Below are 23477 nucleotides of genomic sequence, written 5' to 3'. Positions count from 1 at the left end.
GAAGCATTGAGCAACGACAGATACCAACAAAAAAAGCTGTCTTTTGCGAGTCCGCTGGCTAGAAAAAAAAAGTGCGGTGAACACTGTAACGTAGATAGCAAGCAATACGCTCGTCTCGGTTCCATTCCACGGATACATTAAAAATGCCGAACATATTGTCACGTGCGGAAAGACGCAGACAAAATACGAGATTATTTACACTGCATTTACGGTACCAGCGCCGCCTGATGACCAAGAAGGTAATCAGCTCATGCCAAGCCCAGATGCCCGTCTTCGGCTTCCTTTGCGCCGTGTTTCACAAGCGCCTGTTGTATCGCGACAATATAAACCTCGCGACAGGACATACGCACCTTTACTTTAAGTGACCAACCCAACGTATTTCAGCGAAATAAATATGGGTCGCGTCAGCAAACAATAAAAGATAACCAGAAGAAGGCCTGCTCCACGGTTCGCCTCCAGCTGCCGCCGAATGAACGATAGCTATACGCAGAAGCATTAGCAGTGCACAATGGGCGGTCTCGTATCTCTTCTCTGGAACACGCATCCGATTGCCATAACTGATTGGCTAACGCGAGCCCTAGCCTACGCGGCACTGTACGAAGTTGGCTCGACTCAGTATAAACATTGGATTTAAAAAAGAAAAAGGAAAAAAAAAGGAACACAGCACTGTCAGACAGGCCGAAACAAGGGGCATGGACACGGCGCGGTATAGAGCACAGTTCCTTTTTAATTTTTTTTTCTTTTTCATCTAACCATCAACGTAACAGTCGGGACAGTTAATCCCCGGAGTAGAAACATCTCCGCGGCTGTCGAGGATAATTCGGGCTCTGCTCAGCCTCAGTGACTATGCGTGGTGCATCGAAAAGTCACGGGTCGCGCCCACCGATCAGCAACAAGAAACGCAAGAGGGACTAAGCTCATTCGTCGTCGGGCTAAATGAAGCAATCACGGAAGGATTAGCGACGAACAATGGCCAAGCCCTCGTCGTTTCACCGCGAGACGCGGACAACCGGTTATCGTTGCTGACTGACTGAGCTTGTTCTGCAACCGTACACGAAGTTCGTTCGACGACAGTGTATATTTTCTTCCGCACACCGGCTAAACAGGGCTCAGAAAACAAGGCACAAATAACGAAAAACAACGACGTCCTTGTGCGCGTGTTCCAGGGTGCGTGTATTCGTCTTTTGTGCGGTGCTCGAAGTGCTATCCGCGTTCTTCGAAGCGAGATGCATACGGAAAGGTACACCAGGCACCGGAAGCTCCAAGGGCTGCCACACTCGTTGTTTTACCGACTCTCTTCGCTATCCTTAAAAGGACAGGGAGGACGGCAAGTAAACCGCGAATATCTCTGCGCATATTTAGTTGTCAGGAGACGCCCTCTTAAAACGCCCGTTCAGCAGAACACCATCCCGTTTATCTCATACTCGCCCCTTGGCGGCGATAAAGTGCCGGACGACGGCGATGAGGAGCTCATTCTTCCCCCATGCCGTAACACTTTGGAACGCACTCCCGGATAACATTTGTTTCGTGCAGCGACCGCAAAACATTTCGCGAAAAGACTAAACGATTTTGATAATGCCAACATAACCACCTAAATACTACACTTAATTGTCTTAATATTTATCTATCGCCTTGTTGGTACTTTTTGTATGCTGCTTTTTCTTATTTTTTGTCATTTTCTCTTTTTTTGTACCTATTACAATCAATGTGAACTTTCTTACGTTACTTTCTTATGAAGCAGTGCCACTTTGATGTACGCCCCCCCTTATCTGATGCCTTCAGGCCCTTAATGTTGAATAAATGAAATGAAATTTGCCGCGTGCGGTCTGCAAGTCCTGTTAAAAAACACACACACACACACACACACACACACACACACACACACACACACACACACACACACACACACACACACACACACACACACACACACACACACACACACGCGGAGAGCATAAGCGAAGACATCAAGTGTCGTAATATCGATTTAAAAAAAAGAAAAATTTACCGCTTAGTACGGCTTTACCGCAGGTTGCAGGATCGCGCTTTCATATACAGCCGCAAACGGAACACGAGGCGAGATAACGGTTGCCCGGCAACCGACAGCTATAGCGAAGATGGGGCACCGCGCACCTCCCGTGTAGTGTGTCACGAGTGACGACGAAAACTACATACAGCGCGACACCCGCTATGCACGCTTCCGTCCCCCCTCTGAAGTGCGAGGACAGCGACGCAGGCACCGACTCGAATTACGCGCCAGAAGACGACGTGCCCGAGTAAGCAATTCGACGCGTACGCAATGGCTGTGACGCCTCTGTATAGAGCATTAAGTTACGGGAACCGTGTGGAAAAGCGCGGGATATACGTGAAACCTCCGAAAAAAAGAAAAAAAAAGGGAAAGCGAAGTCCACATTTGGAACACTATTGTTGTCGAGTTCCGATTGTGTATAGTATATCCTAGCGCCTTGCGGTAAAAAGATCGTGCATGAAGGGGGATGAGTACCGCAGACGACATCGTCCTCCAGAGCTAGGAGAAAATGTCGGTGCAGCGGAAGGAGGTCATGGAGCTAGCTGCTTCATCTGTTTTGAGAGAAAGACTGCACTTCGGACTTCTGCACCACTTTTCTTTTTTTTTCGGCAAGATGCGCCACCCGGTGTCTTGTTTCATAGCGGGCGAAAACCACGCCGCGATCCTTGCAGGAAGCTGGATGGACACGTCACGCTGTTGCGCGGAGGCAATGTCATTCCCGTCGCCACCAGGCAGCTGTAGCTAAGTTTACCCACGGGCAAAAGGCTTCCCGCGAGTGCACGGCTAACAGTAAGCCCTCGAGTTTAAGAAAGCATGCAGGCGAGGCTTTCATTTCGTTCCGTCGCTTAACAAATTGCCTCTTGACATACATAGTGTCATACTCGCGAATACATTCTGAAGGGGTAGAAACTACCGCGCACTTTGCGCGCGTAAAAAAAAAAGAAAAAGAAAAGAAAAGATGACATTTAACGAGCATTGAGTTTGGGGAAACAGTCGCATGATATTTTCAGTCGGCAATAAATTTGGTCCAGAAATTTTGGGCCTGGCATCATCCGCATTACCGTGACGTTATGAGACAGAATGATTCACAGATGTTGCACAGCAATAAGGCAGGTACGATGGCGTTATTTAGAGAAATAAATAGATCGCTGCGCGTTGCATTCGCGTGGGGCAGCCGCGGCGATCGCTGGGACGGAGCGAGCCGGGCGCTTTTCTTGACGTCACGACGAATTCGCCTTCTCGGAAATGGAGCGGAAGTTGGCGCGTAGAAACAAGCACCGTGGCGAATAATTCGGCGCACGCGCACCAGGGTACTTTGCCTAGGATTTGGAGAAGAGAGTTCGGACATTCAATTAGAGGGGGGAGGGGGGGGGGAATGACGTCGAAAATGCCACTTTTCTTCCCCCACGAGTTAAACGCTTTACGCAATCGGCCCCTTAAAGCGCTCTTTTCTTTTTTCGTTTCCTTCCTTTTCGTTCTTTTTTTTTTTTCTCGAAGCGCACACGTCACAGCGCCCATGACTCTTTAGCCGGACACACTGACAGCCAGCGACGCATGACGCGACCGCGTGCGACTCACTCGACCGACTCGAGTTTCGCGCCCACATTTTCTCTCTCTCTCTCTCTTAGTGTGGCCTTGGAGAACCCGGGTGGCGGCGGCAGCAGCAGCAACAGCAGCAGACCCGAGAGAAAGACAACGTGCATGCGCTAATAATAATAAAAAAAGAAAAAAAAGCGCGTTCGCACTTGGCGAGCATCCCGCGTGCGCCGGCGGACGAGGAGGACTCACGCGCGGCTGGCGGGCCGCTCGCTGCGCGGCACGGTCGACGAATGCCCGAGCAAGTGAATCACGGCGCAGGCCTGCCCCGGTGCAACGGGCACGTCGACTTCCCGACGCAGTCGACCAGCGCGAGTGTGCACAGCCACCCCCCCCTCATCCCCAAAATGGCTGCTGCCCAGAGCACGCGGAGGGCACGTTCCCGCGTTACAGCAACGGGCTTTTGTATTCCAACAAGTTCGAAGGAAGATTTGCCACTGGCCGCGGCTTTTTTTTTTTTTTTTTCGTTTGAGCTGACATCTCGCAAGGCCAAGACGTTACTTTATTATCGTTATTAAGGCGAAAGCCTTAGGTTGCTCACGGGTCGAAATTGCCGTTGTCCGACGTTATCTAAAAATTGACCGTCCGGCGTTATGGCACTAAAATTCAGTGGCACCAAAATTGGTCATGCCACCCACAACCATTGGTGGGACTCAAATTCATAACCAGTGGTGGGAGTCGAACCCACAGCCATCGGAGTTAATGAAGGTGAAGTTAATCAAGGCACTCGAACCCACGAACTTTGGAAGGAGAAAACAAGTAATAGGAAGTAACAACGCATTAGAATGGGAATGTCAAGTAATTTAATGAATTACTCCGGAGCGCGCACGCTTTCGCCTTCATCCTCTTCAGTATGTGCTAAAGTGACTGTCAACTTTATTATTATTATTATTATTATTATTATTATTACGTTCGCCTGCTAGCTCCTTGTTCACCCGGACTAAATTATAAAGACACAGGAAGAGATAGAGACAATTACTTACGCGCGAGAGCATAGGCAAGCGACGCACGGCATTATGCCGAGAGAGAGGCGAGACGCTGCAGGGACGCGGAGAGCTTTCGTTGCCTGTTGGCAACTGATTGTCCGCACTAACCAGGCAAGCAACGATGGCAAGTCCTGTACTCAAAAACGCGGACCAGGGAAGAAAGGAAGAAACCAGAATCTCTGCAGTCTTGCTGCGAAATTCCGAGTTAAAACAGTAGCAGCGATCGCAACTGCCTTTTGTGAAGCCACAGAACACCCCCCCCCCCCCCCCACACACACACACACACACACACACACATATATATATATATATATATATATATATATATATATATATATATATATATATATATATATATATATATATATAGGACTGGCCTTCGTCTTTTTTTTTCTTTTTTTGAATGTTAGACCTTCGCATGTGGCGCGAAACCCTTTGTCTTGTATGCATGCATATTATATATATTGGTATTCTTTACAGAACATTGTGCAAGGAGTCGCTATTATTTCCAGATGTTAAAAAAATATCTTATTCACAATGCGAAAAAATTTTAGGCACTATAGTCTTCGAAGCAGTGTGGTCTTGTTCAAACGAACACGACAGCACTAATAGTACTGGGGTCGAAGATGTTGTTCTTAATATCACGTAGTGTAATAATATATTGGGATAAAATATTGAATTAAAAGATATATGCCTACTAAAAACTTATTTCTCAGAGCTTGACGTATACAACAACGCGCCTCATATTTCCTGAAAAAAAAAAAAAAGATACACGTTGGGTAAGCTCCTACTATAACGAAAGTACAAAGCCAAGCAACAATAAATATGCATGACAATAGAGATAATATATACTAAAATCTCGAAACCTATATCCGGGGAAGTGGGTAAGGTAAATAGACGCAGGGCTAAGCATGGCTCACGTAGTATATGTATACAGAAGCTTCACATGCGCCGTTCATAGTGAGGTGGTATACGTTATAGGCCCGTGGCCGGATCTAGACCTCGGACGACGCCACCCTCTTGGACCACTGCTTGTACCTGAACATCCTTGCAGTTTTTAGTGTTCCAGCGCGAGGCGATACACACTTTTATGTCACCCAGTTGGCGCACCCGTGACATTTCACCTGCGACGGTGACAGCGGCCGTTCAGGGTCGCTGCATTGACACAGCGACGACGTCGTTCGTCATACGCAATCCTCACAGGTCTTCATTTCAATCACTTATGCCCATGAAGCTTGCTACAACAATTACTAGAGGGAACTACGGCGCTGCGACTGTTCGGCCACTGCGGGAATAATGGGCATGCCGTACATACATATGTCTGATCTTTCTGCTTCTGGCTTCGAAATACTAGCAAAACACGAGAAATTAAGCGAGGCGTCGGCCAAGTTGTTTTCACTCAAGCTTTACAGGTTGCAATTCGAGGTCGTAGCGCAATGCCATTGTGCGAAAGAGTTCGTGATTTTTTTTATTTTCCAATGACCAACGCGACCTTAAAGTACACTACATGTAATAGCGAGAAAGCGCTCTTGCAAGCTGTGAGGCGTTTTAAACACTGCAGCGTCCGTAGCCCTAAATTATATACGACGATCCGCGCAGAGAGGAAACGAGGAGGGATCGCAGTTCTATAGGACTGGCGGCGCACGCTGCAAGTTAATCCACGTTTGCCAACCCACGCTCGCAAGAACCTATAGCGCTTAATCTCTTGGTCTTCAAACGGCCCACAATCCGTTCGCTAATTATTTCGCTCACGATTACATACGCACACCCTTTTGAATACATACACCCGGTTCGAGGCTACACATTATCTAGTCCACAACCGAGGAAAATCTCAGCGAGGTCCTACGGTATCTAGAACACTCTCGTAATACAGTCGCACGAGCGAAGATAAGAACAGCGCTAGCTAGGCGGGAAAGCGAACACGGTCACCTCAATTAATGCTTTAATTAGAATGCACTGTGCTAAGCACAATTCGACACCAGCCAGTGCGAGCCTAAGTCCCACGCACACTCAGCGCGTTACAAAGAAATGAGGCGCCAACGCAAATAATTAAGACGTACGTCAAAAGGTGTAGACTTCGACGACAGGCCCACACCAAAACGAGACCAGAAGGTGTGCATTATATATATATATATATATATATATATATATATATATATATATATATATATATATATATATATCCTGAACGCGACGTTACCTTGTAGTCCGCGCAGAAGGTGTGAACATAATTACAGTCGGCAATACCACAGGGAGCACGTCATCACCTAGAATATATGCAGCGCAGCTTACGTGGTGGTTTACAGGCAGGTTGCGCTGAAGCTTTCTAGACAGCTGACAGCAGCGCCAGAACACGCAGCCTAGCACGCGGAGGAAGCAAAATTGGAAAAAACGCGTCTCATATTCGCAACGAGACTAGCATTCGCTAATCGCGTGACGAGAACGCCCGAAATATGCAAACGTTACTATACGCTGGCCGTGGTGCGACGACTGGGTGTACGGTCATGCATGCTCGAAGAACACACAATACAAACGTTCCCAAGTTTGGCCTTCGCGCTGGGCAAAGCGCAGTCCGGAATACATGCAGACGAGCGACGAAGTATGGGCGCGTCTCGTGGTGCCTGGCCTGTCATTTCGTTTACACCAGCGCGATAGTATATCGCGATGAATGAGAAGGACCATATCTCATGGGTGGGGCAGAGCGCCTCTATACAAATCCTCGTGGTGGAACAAGCGTGTCCGCGCGAGAAATCGTGAATGACCTCTCGCGCCGGGCTCCGTTTGTCGTCGCAGAGAAGATGCCCGATCGCATCGAGATTGTGACGGCACCACATCGCTGATAAACGATGCGTGTCCATTCCAAGATGGCAATCGGAACAGCGATGGCCCGCGGTTCCGTCGGTACAACGCGGTGCTCTACTTGACGTCATCTTGATCTACAAATAATGTACGACATGTGTGCAGATTTTGTCTGGTTGAGTGCGTATGCATGCGTCAATGTTTCAACACCATGATGTCCCTATAATGCGTCTTTCTTTCGGAAGCAGCAATGCACGATTAACAAGGTTGAATATGTATGCATGCACTACGTTATTTATAATCGAAAGTATCGTTCTTGTCCTCTCCAAGTTCTGGTGAACATGTATTTAAAAAAAAAAACATATGTTGAGGGGGGGGGGGGGGGAGATTGTTACGCATAGTTGCTCGATCGAAGCAAAACTCCGAAATAATTACGTATATTTTAATTGACGAGCTGTCGCGGTCGCTGCTTACACCAGATGCGCCAGGCAAGAGGCAGCGTAAGGCACACTAGGGGCGCGATCGGAGATATTTTGTTCGATGCGCGTTCTGTTCAGTTGCTGTAACGTCACAAAGTTGCAGTATGCAAAATTTGTGACAGCGGGCCGGAGAGAGCAGCCAATCAGGAAGCGGTGACCTCCCCGGAAGTTTACTTCCGTCGTTTGTTGTCTGCTTGCAGACAGTATACTACAAGACGAAATGTTTCTCGTCTTCCAAATGAATGAAATCTTTATCTAAAAAAATGTATTTTTTCTTCTCAAGCCCGAACACGTTTTCAAATAGTAGTACGTGTGACTACTGCAATTTATAACTATTACTTTCTTTTGCGTCGTCCCTAGGTGGTGTCGCGCACAGCGAGAAGAAAAAAGAAAAAAGAACGACGGGAAGAGTGGCGCACTTTTCAAGAGGCACCGACAACATTCCAGTGGCTCGCTGGCGCCGATGATGGGGTCGATTTCTCTGTACAACCAACGAATTATTTGTTTCGAGAAACAAAAACGACGCCGGAATTTACTTTCTGCCATTTCTTCAAACGCGTTTCGCACCGCCACCCGCTCTCCTCCTTCCTCTAGAAACGCCAGCGCAACAACCTAAGTTACCAACGGAAGCGCCATTGCCGTAGCCGCCTGTTGGATCTAATCCAATCCACCAGACGCGCCATGCGAAGCCGTATGATCGCTCCAAACTATGGATATCCAAACTTCCCAGCTCCCGTCGGGTTCGGAGCCTAGCAGACGAAATGCTCGGTGGGAGGATGATTGACAGGAGCGTGTCGTCATTTTGACGTCACCAAAAACGTGGCCGCGCCCCGCGGCTGGCGACGTCGGCGCGGAGTAGGCCAATCGCGCGCGCCGGTAACCGAACGAACGCGCCGAACAACCATCTCCGATCGCACCCCAGGGGCCGAATCTTATAACGGTTCGGAATACGAACCGTTCGCTTCGCCGCTTACGTCACTAAATGTGCCACTCCCAAGCCGGTGGTGGAAGGGGAGGACGCGACCAATAGATGAGAGGGTGCCACCTCTGAAGTGTACGTCATTATATGACGCTCTAATCGAGGAATTGCAGAATGTTTCTGCTTGCTAAATAAATGTAAAATATAAATTAAATATTATATGCCAAGTTCTGAAGTACAAACGTGTGGGGCCTGGCGTTTACGCAATGCAGAAGTAATTTATTAATGTCATTCTTTTTCACTCTCATCCGACAGGCGGTATAGCAAGCCTAAATACATTACGCTTGCAACGCTATGTCGTCTGCTACTAGGAGCTCGCACGATGCACGCAACATGAACGCACTGCCTGTACTTTTAAGTAGCGAGCGCGACAAAACCGTGAACAGGTTCTTAGGGACACCTTTACTTGCCGACTATATGAATTTTCCTTCTTTCGCCCTTCGTCATCGGCTCGGACATGATTCGCTCGCCGCCGCACTGCCGCTATCCCTGCGATCTGTGCCCCACGGCGCGTCGCGTGATAAAAGCAATGGAACTCGTAATGGAACATAACGATACACGGGCCCTGCATTTCCTGCGCGAAGCAAAATCGAAGAGTGTGGTGCTGACGGTGCGCGCTGTGCCGTGAAATTGAGGAAAAGTGTTGCACTCCCGAACTAGAAAAAGAAGGGCAGCCAAATAAGATATCTCCACAATATATCTTCCCATCCTGACTGTATGGTTTGATCAGCCGAACGAAGGAAGCGTTTACCCAGCCTAGTTTGAACCCTTCTGATTGCTGAACGCCGATCTGCGAGCTATTCACGATGGCGATAGCATGGGGAATCCGATCTCACCTTGCAAATATCCCCTTGGCACTGGCTTTGAAGCGGGGGTCATCGGAAAGCTGACTCAGCTCTTCTACCGGCCAACACAGTAAGTGCGAGAGCAACTTTGTGGACAGCGTCGGCAGCTGAGATCTAGGTCATTCCGATAAATGCTTCACGTCCGACCGACCTCTGGGAGTTGCAGGCCGGTGGCGATGAACCGCAGCGCGCAATATTCTTTCCTCTGCGTGGAATGACCACTGGTACGCTTGCACCCGAGTCTCCTCCATTTGATAGCCTAGCCTGCAAAAGGTCTACTTAGAAAGCTGGCAGGGGCGGTGCTATTCATTATCCTTCATTTCTTCGAACGCGTATCGCACTTCCAGCCGTGGTTGATACTGAAAGAGCAACGCCGCAACACCAAGCAGACGACGAAGGCAAGTAATAGCCTCCGAAGCAACCAACGCACGCGCGCGCTACGCCCGCGTGTCTCCGGGGTCGCGCGACCGGCGCGCACGGCCAGGCCTGTCGCAAGCCCACAGCCAAGCCACAGCAACGGAACCCAAAGCGGACTACCCCTTCGCCGGTTCCTACGACCGGTTCGCTTTGAAGATGATTGACAGATGCGTGACGCATTCAAAAATTGCGATACCACCCCGCTGCCTCTGACAACGTGTGACGTAATCAAAATTTTGACCAATCAGGTGAGGCGAAAGGAACGGTTCCCCAACCGAACCGTTATAAGATTCGGCCCCAGAACGACAATCGTATACGCAGAACGAGCCGTTTCGAAACCGAACATCTTCCAAGACCAGCCTTAGCTGTACACGAAGCCTTTTAACCGAAGAAGAGCAAATTTAAGTTTCTCAAGAAGACCGAGCTCACAGCCCGCATCACGCAAACGTTGCGTAAAATTACACGGACTCAAGTTGGCATCAAACAGGTTCATCGAATAGCAGAACGTACCCCACGGAACATACTCAGCGGCTGCAGCGGCACATCAACCCACATTTAAAAAGAAAACAGAAATTGCTAAACAGGCAAGGTGCCGGCCACCTATAGTCGTTACTAAAAACTAGGCCGAGATCGCCAGAAATGCTTCGCATTAAAAGAATCCCATAACGGAGCACGCAACGAGCGCTTATATGTACAGAAACTGATAGGCGCGTAACGTTGGGAGACGGGAAGATAGCAGTACGGTTCATAGAGCCGCCCCCACCACCACCAAGCGCGCAGAACTGATAACCGGTGCATTTTTTTATAGATTATTGTTTTAATACGTTTCGACAGAGAGGGGAAGGACAGAACAACCACTAGATTATCAAAAGCGTTCTATTTCATCCACTACTGGCTAGCCTGCAGTTGATAGTCTATCGGCCGTTCTGTCCTTTCTGTCGTTGCCTATACGCGTTAAAACGTTCCCTCAGAAAAACGCATAATTTGAACGCGAACCCCCAGCTCGTTACCCCATATACTGATAACCGGTGGTCTGTTAGAGATACAACGGGAATGAGGGCCCAAGGAAAGGAAAACACGCTCAACGTGGTCCACGAGGATTTATAACAAGGAGCAATGAGATTAACAAATTCGCAGGCACATAGGTACATAGACGGGAAACTGGAAATCGCCGGGAGGAGTCGATGATGGAAAAGGCGCAGATCCGACTTGCCTCGCTTCCATTATTCCTTCGCTGCCCGCGGACAACAGAACTGCACTCGCAAGAATGTCAAAGCAGCTGCGCTACACAAAGTTTTTCGAGCCAACCGGACGACGCCCAACGAAGACGCAGTTTTACGCACACACCCGCAGACATATCGGCCTGCGCGGCGGCGGAGGTCAAGCATTGAAGATTAAAGAAGGCGGATCAGAAATAACGGGAGAAAGAAGGGAGATCGCACGTGCGGGTGGACAGACAAATGAAGATGTGCAAGCCCAGTAAAATTAAGCTCGGCGGCGCAACCAATACAGAATTCTAGGCGGAAAAAAAACCTGCAACGAGAGGGAGAGAGAGAGAGAGAGAGAGTAACAAGGAAGAAAGGAAACATGCGAAATATTACAAAGAGCGAAACATAGCAGCGAAAAAAAAATATTGTCAGAGCGGGCCGCGTTGAACCGTGCAGAAGAAACGTTAAAAAAAAGAATAAGGAAAAAAAAAAAAGACCCCGCCCGCTCTTCGGCCGTATGGTCGCTGGTGGCGCCTTTACGAAGACTGATGGTCCGGGCCGTGGCCGCGTGCGAAGGTAATAGACGCGGAGTGCGGCGCATCGCGCCAAACGCATACGCGAAATACCCGCCGCGATCACTACAGTGGTGTCCCCGGTCGTTATGTGGCAGTGGACGCGGTGAAGGTAGCGCTATCGGGAGGCTTTCGCGTGCGATGGCACGACGACGAGTAATGCAGGCAATTAGGGCAAGGCACAGAGCAAGCGAAGAGTTAACGGCGCCGAGCTAAGTTATTGCGCTTCCGTTCGCACAGCTGAGCCTATAGAAGCCTTAATCTAATTAAGCACTTTAGAGTTTCGCGGCTAACGTTTGCGCCAATTAATCGAGGAATTGGACTCGCGCCATTATTCAGTCGCGTTAACAGAAAACGATAACAAAACGCATAAAACACACAGAAACGAAGACCCGACCAGGTCATTCCGGTTTCACGTCTTCCCCCAAAACCAGTGCGCCGTACTCGTACATGCACACGCGCCATACGTCTGCGCGTATACAGGACGTCGTGGCTGCAGCCCGAACGCGACGAGCTCATGCAGATCCACCGCATATGTTGGAATCGTGGCGAGGAGAAGCTCCCGCAAAGCGATTAAGTAACTGTTATAAAACCATTTATCCTCTGCATCGCGTTTTGCAGCATTATGCGGCGTCGCGGCAACACGCCGAGACAACCGCACGCCACACACACACACACACACAGTCCGTGGGATCGGCCAAGTTCACTATGTGACCGAACAGACGCTCCAAACAGCGGGAGAGAAGGCACAGAAAGTGTCTATTTAATAAAGCTCGCAGTTCCGCCCGAAAGGCGAAGCACCGATAGCGATAGCAAATCAGCAGACAGCTGTATGAAGCAAAGATTGTAGTTTTATCGGCAGTATAAGCTTGTGAACATTAGCTTACTAACTAAATTAACAATCATAGAATGTGTAAGCGTGACTCAACGAGAACCGGCGCACTTCATGGGAGAGCGCGAGTTTCATCGATTGCGAACAGCGTTCTTCGGAGGCCGCGCTCGTCGATCGTCTCACGCAAACAAGCGAACTTTCCGGGCAGCAAGTGTCCACGCCACGCCTTTAATCCGGGAGCCGCACATACACGTGCCCAATGTTTTATGCCCCGAGCAAGCGAAAGCAGAGGTGATACAGTCAGCCCCCCGCCCCGATTAACCGATAAGAAACGCATGCTATAGAGTTGCGCGATGAGCGACGCATGGTCCGTGTGTACATAGCAAACAAACCAGGAGCCCTAGCTAGCCCTTTAAGGTTTTCATGTATATAGTTACACAGGATAAAGGTGACGGATTAAAACCAGCGTCTGCAGATCGCGAGATGATTTATAAACTCCGAGCTAATTATGCCGTCAGAAGGACGCAAACCAAATGGCCGTGAGAGGTTGCAGAAAGGATAACGCGCTATGGCGCGCCCGACTGTCAACAACGCGTTTTCGAGTGCGATAAACTATACACGTACGGTCCCCTTCCGCCGAAGCTTTCCAGACCTAATAGCAGCGCCAGAACACAAAGCCTACAGGAAGCAAATAGGAGAGACGGGACAAGCGTCGTGACAGCTCCGCTCGTTAACGGGGAGGCAAAAGAGCCCGATGTGCGAAAATCGTCGAACTGCGCATGCTCTGCATTTGACTGGACATGGGGTGCTATACTCTGGACATCGGCTAATTCCGTCACAATGTCAAATTCTGCAGTGACGGCATTTTGAGCCAATCAGAGTGGCCTTAGCAATCCTCTGGGCCAATCAGAGCTCACAATTACACGGCGAATTCAACACTACGGCGGAATTCGCCAATGCCCCGAATATCACCCACGTGTTTTCGATCGAGATTAGAAGCGCGAACATTCGTGAGCTGCAGCAAAGCTCGCTCCTATAACACTCAAGACAATTGATGAAGCGCTGGTCGTCGTCGTTTGAAATGGCGTCTTCATTGTATTTTTTTTTCGCATCCCTCGCGGCCGGTGTCAGCGACGTTGGGGTGATATATGGAAACGTTGTCTGCCGAGCGCAACGTTCCTATGGCGCCTGCATTCCGAGCTGCACGCAACTACACACACGCGAAACGCGCCAGAGCCGCGGCCCGAGAGTCCCGGCGCGTCTTGTTGCCCAAATCGGGCCCACTCTCGCTGTACGTGAGGAGAGCAGGCGCGCTCGCGACTGACGCAGCGGCTGGCGCAGCGGTGCCGTCGTATACAGAGCCGGCGCAGCGCACGCTTCGACGGACGCGGAAGGGAACGAGAGCGCGGATACAACAGCGCACGCGCCGAGACAGCGAGATGGACCGATGGCTCTGGGGCCGCTGTACTGCTGCGTTCGCAGAACACGACTCACTCGGCATCACAATTATCATTCCTCGCAGCGAGTGGTCCGCGCATGCACGCTGTAGTTTTGCGCAATACGGTCAAACCTCGCGACAGAAAAAAAGAAAAAAAAAAGCAAAAGACGCGTTCGATCATAACACGCACCGCTCCTCTCAACCCATCGAGTAAAAACTACTAGAGGTAAATCTGGCGATGCGATCGTTCAGCTACATGGTGGGAATGATGCTTAGTATAGGTGGATTTGTCTGATCGTCGATCGTCCTCGTAGCTTCAAACGCTCTTGCTAATTTCCTTGCTGCGCTTCATCGGCCCCAAATTCCGAAGCAAGTCCAACATCTCTACGCGCAGAAGGCATGCCTGTGCGCGCATGCGCAGCAGTATTGCGAATTGTTGCTGTGACGTACAACGCGACATGTTGAAATTGATCAGCTGGAAAAGTCGCAAAGCCATCCGCAGTCTGAAGAACGAACTTTATAGGCGTACTAACCATTACCACGCTGCCTGAACACCGACATGCTTGCAGGTCCCGTGTACACGATAGCTCCATGTAGTTCCTTTTAATTTTTGCAGAATACTCTATATGACTCATCGGTATGCGATTCCTTCCATTCGTCCCCGAGTCGACGAACACGTGGTTAATTGAAAGCGTCGAGCATTTCTCAAACCGAGAAAAATATATATATATATATATTGACGGCCCCGTATATAGCAGTCCTTATCTCTCCCATATCACCGGCGCCCGAAGCTAATTAAGCCTTGGCTGGACTCTGCATCGCTGCAAGGCCGCCCGAATCGGGAGCTACTTCGGTTCGCGCGTATAATACGGTCACGTAATCGCGCGCCGAAAAAAAAAAAAAGTTCGTTTAGCCGATACGTTCGGCGAAGATCGCAGACGCAGCAGCGGCCTGAATAGGAAAGAGGATACCGTTATTGTTTCGCAACAGCGGCCTGTCGGCGGACGCTACTGAAAAGAAACGAAACAGACCCACGGCGCAAGCTCGTTCTTCAAAGGCGAATGCATGCGCATGCGCCGGTATACAGATCGATTGTTTTTTGCAGGAAAGCAGTCTAAAAGATGAAAGCAAATCACATCCAAAAAGAAATGTTTATAGCGACTTTTATGAAAAGTTGCTAGCAAGTTGCAGGCACGTGTATAAGGCTCTTCTGAATTACAGAGCGCAAGTTTAAAAAAAAAGAAGATTTGGAGGACGCTTAAGCTTCGCCTTTAAGAGTGGAACGCGATAGCATTCAAAATCACTGCATGCTTCTCGCGCTTCCTGGCAACTGCAGCTTATGTAACCGTAATGTTTACCGGGAAACGCCGCCCGCGAACACTGTGCGCGAAAGCGGAGCGTTCTGGTAAAAACGCGGCCTCTTGCCTGGACATCGATGCGGCGGAGGCGAGCGCCATCTGGAGGAGTTGCAAGGAACCGGGCGCGCCGATCAGTGGCTAGTCTATGATTTGTATAAACGCTGGAAAAGGGGATTTGTGCGAGTTTCCGCGTAGCAGTCATATTGTATGTTCAAATTACAATCCGAAGCTATCATGTCTATGTTGTGTGTAAGTCGTACTTTACAATTTTCTGACGTATTTTACTTCGACAAATTCAATTAGTGCCGCAATTCTCCGCGATATACAGAGGGCCTGCGTGGTTGAGGTATGCGTAGTTCGGATTGATTTTCGCCTAAACGGCGGTCGACGCGGACGCGGGATGCCGGATTGTCTGCGACACAGGGTCCTTAACGCTATCGCGTTAAAGAAAAAAACAAAGAAAATGGCGACGCAAGGTGTTCACACAGGGCTCAACGCTTACTTTCGTGATGGTGAATTCCTGACCTTCTGTGACAACCAAGATGGCAAAAGCGCTTCGTTCGGTCCTGGTGCTCGAGTTAATTGCCTGGCCTATAGCTTCGCGATGGCGTACTTGCATACTGTTAGGCCGGATTGACGTAGCCGTCAAACACACCGTCCCGACACCTTCACGGCACCGGCGTCTGTAATGAAACAGCGTTTTCTCGCCGGTTTTTATTAAATGAATAAAGAAAGGACACCGGCAACTTTAGAAGCATCACCCAAGGTCACCTGTGTGCTATTTTTGAGGAGAAATCGGCGAGAAAACACCGTCTCATTACGAACGTCGGTGACATGACGGTGACACTATATTCTTTTTTTTTTTTTTCCGCTTGCAGACTACGTTCTCCGCGCGCGTGAGCCGAGACGGCGCAAATTTCTCTCCCCCGCTGAGCCTCCCCTTCCTCTCTCTCCTCCATACACACGCACAAACAAAGTACTCGCAACAAGTCCATAGTGCCGCTCATCGAGGTTAAAAGCGCGTCGCCAAACTGGTGACCCTGAGCCGCGTGTCCCTGGACGAGAGACCTAGAGAGAAAGAGAGAGAGAGAGAGCCCGAGGTGACATTACTACATCCTGCGTCGGCGCCAGCCGACGCGACGCGAATCCCCGCATCTCATCCTCCTCTGCGTCCTCCGCGCCGGCAGCGACGCGGGCCGTCCAATCAAGCATTTACGCCGGCCCGGGCGGCCGGCTACACATGTATACGGCGCAGCACCCCACTCGGGGGGCATCGCCGCCGGCTCCTCGGCACCGAGAGCTCGGGATCACAGAGGCGTAGTATAATGTCCGGTCGCAGGCGGATGCTCGACGACGGACGACGTCCGGGCGGCCGCAATAAGGAACTAGACCGGAAAGGACGCAGCAGGTGGCGCCAGCGAGAAACAGGCACTATACGAGCACGGGGACAAACGTCACGATGGTATATACACACTCGTGTGAAAGCCTTCCTTCCTGAGAAAGACAGGCAACAAAGCTTCTGAGTGCCGTGCTGCTATGATTACGTCTAGACTACTATACAGAGCGCGCGAACGCTCTTCTCTATACTTAAGTACATCAGATTTTTTTTCATTAACGAATGTCGGTTTGAAACGGCGTCTTAACGAGCGTTCCTAATGAAATGTTTCCATGTACTACTCGCATTCCGTCTTCTTTCTTATCCAGAATTTTTTTTTTTGAAACGCAGCAAAATAGACGGACGCACAAGAATCAACACCCAGGACCGGTTTTCCTGTGTATTTAGACCCTTTCGCGTAGTTTCAAAAATGAACGCGAATTGTCCACTCCCTTTTCCGTACAATAATGACAGAATTACAGAACTACGCGGCGACGTATTAGCATAGATGTGCTGGTTTGCATGGACAATGCTTCCAGCAGGCGCCCATAACTGTTATCGCGGTCACGAGCGCCTCAAAACGAGCGTGGTCTCGACTGCACGCACAGAGTGTTATACCGCCGCTTGTATTACCGTCGTTGCCAGGCATTAAAGAGCCATAGCAGTGGCGTGTTGACGTACGTTAAGTCAGTGAAGTCGGCCACCTCGGTATATGTAAAACGGCGACGTTAGATGACGTTGCGTTACAAAGAAAATGTGTCATAAATGTCGCGACAACCAGCGACAGCATCTGCCGGTAATCCTATTGACGTATAAAGGTGTTCATTATTTGCATGTGGCGAAACACACCGAAGAATGCAAACACCGGTTGCTACAGCTTCTCAAGAGGCCGTAGCCAACTCCTGCAGACACTTAAGTGCGGTCCCCACTGCATTGAAGGGAACACAAGAGTGTAGAGCACGCATGTATACGTACGTATTTTTTAACTCTGGAAAGTTTACGACTCCCTGGCTTTGCAGCAGACGACACATTGTTGGTTGCGCCGGCACCTTCATATACACCTGAGCAGCACGTTAACGTAGCAGGCACTTGCAGCTACAATGCCAGCAAAGCGAGAGCCTGAAATGCGAGTGTTCCCTTTAGAATTGGAGCGGACTGTATATACGTACATGCCCGACTGCATAACCGCAAGAGTGGCACGAGCGGCTCAAAGCACTCCGACACGGAAGGGATCAAGTGATGGATCAATGAAAGAGTCTGTAAATGCCGCATGGAAGCCCTCTATCAGTCTACAGTCAGTCGCGTATCTGGTGGTCACGAGGAGGCTGAGTGCAAGACGGCCCCGTCAGTGCGAGCTCCGAAGCAGTGCATTACGCCTACATAGGAGGGTAATCAGGAGCCATGCACGCGCCTTCGTGCACCAGAACAATAACGCAGGAGCACAGCCTCGCTAAGAGAGAAGCGCCGTCCCCGATACTCGCTTCCGACGTGACGCGAACGAAACGAGACGAAGCGCCTCATTCACCCCGAGCGAAAACGTGCCCTCCCTCTCCGTGCGCCTCTCCTTCCCGTCATCTCCCCTGCCCCACCACATTTCACGGGCACATGCCCGTCCTATAAAAAACTATTCCACGACGCGAACAGATATGGAATAAGGGCAAAAAAAAAAGCAAGAGCAGCGGAAGCAAGCCGACAAGCAACTTTGTCTCCTCCACCTTCCAACCTCGACGAAGAACATATCGAGTATGTGTACGCGTGCGCTGAAAAACACGAGAAATAAAAAAAGAAACGAGAAATAACAAAGGAAGAAAGAAAACGGGAACAAGAGAAAGCTTCTGGGCCACGATTGAGAACAATGGGAGCACCGCTATAGCGGGCGCACGAGAGGAAGATGACAAAGGTGAGGGCCTCTTCACTGACAAGCAACGATGCCAGAAAGGCAGCAGGCAGGCATCGAGAGCGGCCGCGGCGCCCGTACTGTAACACAGCAGCGCTATCCGCCCGACACTGGTGCTCTTTGCGAAAGGGCCCGAAGCCCGGATTCATTTCCGCGCGCGAGGGGTTGAACAAAATGAAAAATAAAACGAAAACTTGCTTCTATATGTCTGCCGCACGTCCGTACGCCGTAGTTTCGCTAAAACCGTTCAGCGTTGTGAAACGCGTAAATGTGGCACGCTTACGCTGCGAGGAACTGCGCCGGCAAAAGTAGCGCCGCAGGTTTCGAAAGCGCTCGCATTACACGCACGCACACGCGCGTCTGTACGTGTGTGCGTGCGTGCGTGTTCAAGAAGCACAGCAGCAGACGGCAAGGTCGTCTGAGGACCACAGGGCCCCAGTGGCAGAGACAAGCCGCGACTTGCACAACGATGTACGGTTTTAGCGAGACGATGTAGTGTGTGTGTGTGTGTGTGTGTGTGTGTGTGTGTGTGTGTGTGTGTGTGTGTGCGTGCGGGCGCGCGCGCCGTGCGGTCTCTTGCGAAGGCCGCCGTGGGCGCATGCGCACAGCACCGCACTGTACGCGTGCGTCTCGCGCGTGCCCTGGAAGCAAAGGGCCAGACCAATGCATCAGCGGCAGTTGCACTTGGGCCGCCAGGAACGCGCGTGCAATACACTCCCGCTCGGCCGCAATCACGCGCGGAAAATGCGCGCGCAAAGACGCGCGCCCCGGGTGGCGCTGCAGTATTCCGCAATCGGCATCCCGCGAAATGTTCAGGCACGAGGCAATCTTCCCGTCTCTTCCGTCGCAATCGGAACGTCCGAGCATAGCGGGAACGGATTCAATTATGCCCCCTCCCCTCGTCGGAAAAAGAGAATGGGAAAAGAAGGGGGGAAAGAAAAGAAAGAGAAGGAGGTGGCAGGGGGGAGCGAGGGGCGCCATACCCATTGCCGCCGCAATATTTAGAGCAACGCGCCCTTCCGAACACGCACGTTCCGTCCGATCTCGAAGATTGGTCCGCACGTCAGGGAACAGGTATACGTGTACAGCGGACCGCGGTAACGTTTTTTGTAACGGGACTGCCGTGAGCCGGGTGACAGCATCGATTCTTCAGCCATGACTGAGCAGCGTCGGATAATAAAGTACGGCATGGTGGCCACGAAAAAAACACGAACAGACCGTTCGACTCGGGTTAGGTTTATCGGCGCGTACTCACGTGAAGCTTTGCCGAAGAGAACTGCGGGCGCTACACGGCTGCTGCAGTGCGTACAGCGAACGTTGGCGGCCGAGAGCGCAGTCGTGCAAACACGAGTCAAGTTACGGGCGGCGCGCATCTGTTACTCAAAGGTATACACATTACGTCATCATATCAGCCTACTTATATCCACAGCAGGGCGAAGGACTTTTCCAGCCATCTCCAATTACCCCTGTCTTGCGACAGCTGATTGCATCTTATGCCTGCAAATTTCCCGATTTCATCACACCCCCTAATTTGCTGCCTTCCTCGACTGTGTTTCCCTTCTCAATTGGCACCCATTCAAAGAGTCTGATAGATCACCGGTTACCAGTCCTATACGCATCACATGGTCTGCCAAGCTCAGTTTTTTTCTTTTTTTCCACCACTTAATGTCAACTAGAATACCCGGCTACCCCCGTTCGCTCTCTACTACACACCGCTGTTTTTTTTTTTTTTATCTCAACGTTAAAGTCAACCATTTCACGTTCTATCGCTCGTTGCGCGGTCCTTAATCTTTTAACCTGTGTGCTTATCAGTTGAACAAATACAATCGACCTTTCCTGTACAGTGAGCTAAAGAAAGTGAAAGTTCTGGCGCTTTCACAGAGCCTCGCATATCGAGCGCCTTTGCGATGACTGCGCCCCTTTCTCCTAGTCAGCAGCCGCCACACATTCCTTAGCGCTTCGAGCCGGCGAAACAGAGAGGCGACATCGGATGAAGGTCATGGGGTTCGCCCGAAGAAGCCGGAGCTGCACGGCGAGAGCGCGAATCGCTTATTCGCTCGATGCGTGATCAGGTGCTCGGACGGCGTATGCACTGCTTAGAACCGTTCTACATACAGCTTAAATCGCCGCACGCCTCATATACTAAATGCTGCTGCGATTGAGACGTCATACAGCGTTACAGTTACCGCGGCACGCATTCTTATCCAGCGTGGTCGACTATAGCTGAGCCGAAATGTGCAACTTGCTTTGCGCGAGCCACGTGGCTAATTCAATAACCTCACACGAGCGAAGCTCCTGCGTCTCAAGTCCAATCAGAATCCTGCGCCTGTTTCTATTTCGCCCTTGCAGGAAATGTGCGCTCGTATAAACGTGCGGGAATACCGAGCTGGGAATCTCGTCAGTAATGCGGAAGGAGTGCAAGCAGGCACGCAAACGCCGTTTCGAAGACACACATGCCGCCCGCGTAACGTAACGGGCTGCGCATCATAAATCGCCAGAGCCGCCAAGGGTCCTGCCGGTTCCAATAGAAGCCTATATATCACTATATCCTTCGCCAGTTGACATGTATGAGCTGTCGCCAGCGGTATACATTCGTAATAATAATAATATTTGGGGTTTTACGTGCCAAAACCACTTTCTGATTATGAGGCACGCCGTAGTGGAGGACTCCGGAAATTTTGACCACCTGGGGTTCTTTAACGTGCACCTAAATCTAAGCACACGGGTGTTTTCGGATTTCGCCCCCATCGAAATGCGGCCGCCGTGGCCGGGATTCGATCCCGCGACCTCGTACTCAGCAGCCCAACACCATAGCCACTGAGCAACCACGGCGGGTAGGTATACATTCGTAACAACCTGCATAACTTAAGTTATCGCTTATCAGCTGGCTGCTTCAAGTTAACGCTATAACTGGCCGGATATGCGCATTCTGCAAAGCCAAGGAGGATAACGGTGAAAAACGTTTTACAACAGCTTCACGATCTATATCACATAAAACCTGGAAGTTTCACGTGCACATACTGCTGCCCTAGTACAAAAAAGAAGGCGAAACTCTGCACCACCATGACAGTCTTCTTTTGGTGCGCCGATTATTCCAGACTAGGTTAAAGCAGCGATGTTTGGCTTGCCCTTTCCTTCTTTCACAGCATTTCACTGCAGCCAAAGGAGCAAATTCTCGGTAAAGCATCAGGCTATATAATAAAAGCTTTACGTTGAAGTATGTTACCGCCACAGCATGCAGAGAACTGTTAAACAAGTGGCTGCACAGAGCACTGCCAAGAGACCTGCTCACTGTACTCATACAAGCCGCAGACGTGTCCTATATATACACACGAGCGCGAATCAGAATGTCTAGCCTCCCCCCCCCCCCCTTTTTTTTTAGCCAGATTACGTACGGCTGTAAATGCGAAATCAACATATCCATTCCCAGCGGTAGACTTTCCTTGGACCGGCCCGGCCTTACCCGCCAGCAGCTCCGCGGCACGGCGCTGCTGTCAGTTGTTGAAGATGGCAGTTGCGCTTCACACGTCCACGGCGTACGATCAACGAAGCGTGACGCGTTTTCTACGTAGCAAGGGACGAACGTCCATCGAACTCCACAGGGGAATCGAGCCGACGTATGGGGAAAAGCGTCTCGATTTGAGAAGTGTGAAGTGGTGGTGTTGCGAGTTCGCAAAAGACATACGTTGGTTTCACAATCAGCCGGACGAATCTACCGCAGGGACATCTCAAGTTTAGTGCTGCGATGGGACAAACCTCAAACGGTGTGAAGACTATGTGGTTAAAATAATGTAAGGTACGTAGAATAGTGCGTATATTTGTGATTACCTGTATGTACCTTATTTTGACTAGTAAAAAAAAAAAATAGGGGCTAAGACTTTCTGATTCGCCCTCATGAGTATGTGTGAACGAGAAAAAAGGAAACCGAGAGAACCGATTTTTATTCGTCATAAGAAGCCAGCAAGAAACGAGACCAGGGACAGCATAGCGGAAATTATCCGTAGTTCTTAAGTGAATTAAACTATAAATGGAAATGAAAGCGGGCCTAAAAACAACCGGCCGCAGGTGGGGCACGAAACCACGTCTTCGCATTATGCGTGCGATGCTCTTACCAACTGAGCTACCGCGGCGCCGTCTTCCGATCCACTTTGTGGTATTTATGTTTTACTACTACAACTAACCTTGGGATTGTTGCCAGCGCCATCACTCACGGTCTTGGCGGCGGACGTGCAACATCCTTTCTGCCGCAGACGTCCACGCCAACTTCTTTTTTTCTGGAGGGGGGGGGGGAGGGGGGGTACCTGGGGGTTAAGGCAACTGGTCAATAAACCTACACATGACGCCTAAAGGCCCAAAAGCTGCCGCATTCGAGACCCTCGCCACGTAATGAACGAGAATAAAGAAAACCGAGGAGCCCGATATTAATTCGTCATATCACAAGAAGTCAACAAACAATGATACCAAGGACTCATTGGGAGAAATCACCCGTAGTTCTTAACTGGACCGAGGAAATGATAAATAAATGGAAAATGAAAGTGGATGAAAACAACAACTGGCCGCGAGGTGAAATATGAACCCACGTCATATATTAATTCTGCGCCGACGCTGAATTCGTTTCCATGTTTGTCCTCCGCATGCTTACAGAGACGCTTCCACTTCCTCATACT

At 50.2% G+C, this 23477-nt stretch overlaps 1 protein-coding gene and 1 non-coding gene across 3 annotated transcripts in view; both read right to left on the bottom strand.

The window, feature by feature from the left end:
• Positions 1-23477, bottom strand: part of PIP4K (phosphatidylinositol 5-phosphate 4-kinase) — a 119651-nt gene that overhangs the window by 42810 nt on the left and 53364 nt on the right. The window lies entirely within an intron of this gene.
• TRNAM-CAU (transfer RNA methionine (anticodon CAU)) lies at positions 22868-22940 on the bottom strand. Its single transcript has one exon. It is a non-coding gene; the product is annotated as a tRNA-Met (tRNA).

This window comes from Dermacentor variabilis, chromosome 2, assembly GCF_050947875.1.
Source record: "Dermacentor variabilis isolate Ectoservices chromosome 2, ASM5094787v1, whole genome shotgun sequence".
NCBI classification, from domain to species: Eukaryota; Metazoa; Arthropoda; class Arachnida; order Ixodida; family Ixodidae; genus Dermacentor; species Dermacentor variabilis.
This window is presented reverse-complemented; position numbering and strand designations above follow the sequence as displayed.